At 37.6% G+C, this 4607-nt stretch overlaps 1 pseudogene; it reads left to right on the top strand.

Annotated features, from left to right (window-relative positions):
• The first annotated feature begins 3453 nt into the window (after positions 1-3453).
• LOC111815914 lies at positions 3454-3558 on the top strand (annotated as a pseudogene).
• Positions 3559-4607: the final 1049 nt, after the last annotated feature.

Below are 4607 nucleotides of genomic sequence, written 5' to 3'. Positions count from 1 at the left end.
TGCAGATAAAGTGTTTGCCACAGAAAACTTCTAATTATCTGTAGATGACTAGAACTGATAAAAGAGGCTAGACATAAATCAGAGTATGAGTCATCTGCAGCTCTATATATCGGGAAAAAAAGAAGTAAAAGGAGGCAATTTTTAAGCAGGACGTGGTGGCACGTGCCTGTCATCCCAGCACGCAGGAGGCTGAGGCAGGAGGCTAACTGTGATCAGGGGGAGCTTAGGCTATACAAAGTGGGTTCAGGACCAAAAAAAAAAAAAAAAGCAATTTTTAAAAGTATTGTTTATAGCTGGCCCACGTCTATTAGAAATAGAGGAAGAAAGATCTTGAGCCCAGTTCAAGACCAATCTGCAAACACAGTCAGGACCCATCCCAAAAAAACAAAATCATCTCCAAGAGCAACGGCATAAGGCACTTTGGAGAAGTCTAACAAATGATGTGCAAGACCTTTACAGAGAAGCGTACACAACTTTGGTAAAAGATATCAAATAAGACCTAGGAAACAGAGTGACATGATTTTTCTGTAAATAAGAATATTGACTGCCTTAAAGATACCAATTCTGCTCTTCCCTGAGTTACTCCATAAACCCAATGCAGTGCTAATTAAAATCTCAGTAAGGCATTTCATAGGATTTGACAAATTAATTCTAAAGAAAGCCAATGGTCAAAATGCTGAAACAAGGAAGTGTTTTCAGCCAGAGCTGACGTATCATAAGCAGTTGACTGTAAGGTTCAGCATAAGGAGGAAAAACAAAGCAAATAACTGGAAAATGAGTCCAGAAAGGGACCCACATCTTAATCAGAACATGATTCACGATAGCGCCTGTACTTCAGGCCAAAGGGTTGTATACACAGAAAACAGAATGACAATGGACTCTTGTCTCTCCGCTTATAAAACTCATTTTAGGTAGATCAGGAAATAAAACAGTAAAATCAAAACTTTAAGACATTTAGAGGAAACAATAAGATTGTAATAATTTATTGGTAGAGAAAGATTCTTTCAATCAACTTAAGCAAGAAAAACATACACACAAAGAAAAATGATTAAAGTTGACTAATACGAAGGACTTTTGTTTACCACAAACATGGTAATAAAGTGAAAAGATAAACCTCAGCCTGAAATAACATAACATGAAACTAAAGAATAATTATCCAAAATAAGTGAGAATTCCAAAGAAGAAATATACAGAAGATATAAGCAGGCGGATCTTCGAAAACATGAATAGCCATTATGTGTATGAAGACATCTCAACCTTGTGATTAATCATGGAACCAGAAATTAAAATAATAATAAAATAGCTTCTTAAAAACAGAAACAACAAACTCAAGCATTGGCAGAGATGTAGAGCCACAAATATTCTCATACATTGCTGCCAAGAGTTTAGGTTGCTTCCACCACCACATTAGAAATAAATTTTGGCATTATTTCATATGGCTGGTGCTAGAAACTGGTTCATGCAACTTCAAATTCAACTTCTTTTACTGTGAAGCTCTTCATTTCAAAGGGCAGGAAACCAGCGTTACATTTTCACAACACCCATGCAGCAAGGGCCCTGGTGTGGTTAGGGGCCAACCCGTGCAGTGTTCCCAGTGGGCCTTGAACTGGCAGAGAACGGCTGGGCTGAGGGTGTTCATTTTGTGGGTGGGGATTGGAGTGGTGGCTTCCAAGTCTGCAATGGTGGTTTCCAAGCAGACACTTGGTTCTGGAGCCAGAAGGTCTAACCTTGGCTTCTTGATTTAGCTGAAATGGCTCCCTAATTGTACCTAAGGGTGTGTGGCTTTGGAGCCAAAATTGAACTGGCATCTGTCCATTCCAAAACATAGCTTCCCCTCGGAGGGAAGAGTGGTGGCTTCCTTGGTGGCCCAATCCCTTGATGTGGTTTTGGGACAATTCCTAGAAGTTCAGTCTACAGTCTGCCTCTTCAGCCCTCCCAATATTCTGTAAGTAATCAATATCCTATGATAAATCCCTTTCGCTTCAATAATCTAGGGTTTGTTCTATCCTTTGTATCTTGACCAATACAACTGGCAGAACTATCCTTAAACATACAGCCCAGAAATTATGTTCCTACATATATGTCCTAAAGGACTTGGATACCCAAACCATCAAACATACAAGATTATTTAATGTAGAATTATTTGAAATTTGTAAAAGACTGGAAATAATCCAGTGTCTGCTAAGAGTGGAATACATAAAAAGCTGTGATGCAATCAAGAGAATACTATAGAGTTATGAAAGCGAAGGATTTAAACTTTCCACATTAATACAGACAAATGTAAAAACACTGTTGAGTGAAAATACTGCACAATGGGATATGTGTAGTGTGACTTCATGTAGTCATGAGTCATTCAACAACACTGATATGTATGTTCTGAGAAATGTGTCCTTAGTTTCATCATTGTGTAAATGTCATAGAGTATACCTAGACTAAACCAGCTACAATATGACTAGGCAACATAATCTCATGAGCCCATCACCATAGATGAGATCTGTCACCGACCAAATGTCATAATGCAGCATTTGATTGTATGTAAATTTAAAACTAAAACATCCTTTGGAGATAGATGGATATGTGCTGAAACTTTAGAGAAAATACAGGAATCAGTCACCAGACAAATTGGGATAATCATTGCCTCTTGTGAGAAAGATGGGAATTATCAGAAAGGAATGCATAAGGCCCGGTGAGATAGCTCAAAAGACTAGTGCGCCTGCTTAGGCAAGCTTAGGCAAGTGCAGCGACCACAGTTCAATCTCCAGCACCACATGCCACACCAGCCCCCACCCGAGGGCAGGCTGAGCTGGCCAGGGTCCAGGTGTGGTAGCGTATGCCTGTAATCCCAGCACGAAGGAGGCTGAAAACAGGAGGATCTCCACAAGTTTGAGCTGCATAGTGAGACCCTGCAACAACCAAATACATTTAAACAAAAAAATTAAGACAAGTATGCATAGACAGTATCAAGGGTTTTCAAAGCAGGGGTTACAGGCTAGCACAGTAGTTACTCAACTTTACATTTCTATTAACTAAATCTTTGATGTAGTGTTTATAGTTTATTTTTAACTAAATGTTAAAGGAAAATAAAGAATAAGAATACAAGAAGAAAATGAAAATGTTAACACAACAAACCACAGAATTCAATTGTGGTCTAAAGATTTACCAGCACAAAAATGTAATAACAGAAGTGTGAGGTTATTATGGGAGCACTATGCAAAATAGCAGGCGATTATGATACAAATAGGTCTAAGGCAGAGATGTAATAAAGTAAAATGCAGTTACAAGATACATGAAGGATTTCTATGTATATTGGGCAACCATCAGTATGAATTCAGTAACAGCTTTTATGAATAAATGAGAATAGGAAATATATAGCATAATGCTATTAGTGTAATGTCTGTACACTCATATGAATGGCTTTTATTTGTAAAATGAAGTGTTATAAGAATAAATTGAGTGTTGGATAAAAAGAGAGAAGGTGACAAGGATGAAGACAAGGAAAGAAGAGGCCTTGATCTGACAGCGTGCGTAGGGGTAAGGCATTACCACCTACTTCTGTTTTTGAGGCGTATCTGAAGCAGATTAAACTCACAGAGGCCAGATTTACATACTTCCCTAGAGACAAAGGGAATTTGGGATTAATGGTACCACCCTTTTGAGACTTCCCACATAAATAAATGGTTATCGCTCTAAGGGTCAGCCATCTTCTCCTACCCACTAAGACTAAGACCACTAAAAGACTAAGATAAAGACAAAACTAAGACTGTAGATTATTTACCAGTGGCATCTATATGCCCTTGCTACTACTGGACTGATATTAGCTAAGCAGCTATACTTGTAATCTTACTGGTTGATCATAATTTTTGGTTTTTTGCTTTTGTTGTGGTGGTTGTTGATTCTCATTTGACCCACTTTGTAGCCGCCTCATGACTTTGACCTCTAAAACTTTCTCAGAGAAGTGGACTCATTGGCAACCCACTTTCAGTCCCAGCCTGTCTCTCTCTTTTTTTTAATTAATTTATTTATTTATCCGGCCTGTCTCTTAGAAGCTATCTCTCTCAATAAATTTTTCAATTCTTGAAAGAAACAAACAAAAAGAATAGCCAAGCATGGTGGTGCACACCTATCATCCCAGCATACAGAAGTCTGAGACAGGAGATCACTATGAGTTCAAGTCCAACCTGTGCTCTAGAGTGAGTTCAAAGTCAGTCTGAACTATAAAGTGAGATCCTGCCACAAAAAATAAATTAGAAACTGATAGAAATTATTCTCCATAAGGGATAATTGAAGAGAAGGGATTGAAAATAAGTTTCTCTGAATCTATATTTTCAGTTTTAATTTATGAAACATATACTTTACATATATTGAAATACTCTAAATTCTACAGAAAAAAACAAAGCAATATCCATAATTGAAAACAAACTAAAGTTAACGAAATGAGACTTATTTGGAAACAATCACAGAAACGAATTTCTTGGGCATCAGAGATGAAAACACACTTATCAGAGCAAGAAATTAAAGAAGCGAATAAATATATGAAAAAATGCTCCACATCACTAGCCATCTGCAAAATGCAAATTAAAACAACATTGAGATACCATCTCACCCCA

This window comes from Octodon degus, unplaced genomic scaffold (genome assembly GCF_000260255.1).
Source record: "Octodon degus isolate 3935 unplaced genomic scaffold, OctDeg1.0 scaffold00023, whole genome shotgun sequence".
NCBI lineage: Eukaryota > Metazoa > Chordata > Mammalia > Rodentia > Octodontidae > Octodon > Octodon degus.
This window is presented reverse-complemented; position numbering and strand designations above follow the sequence as displayed.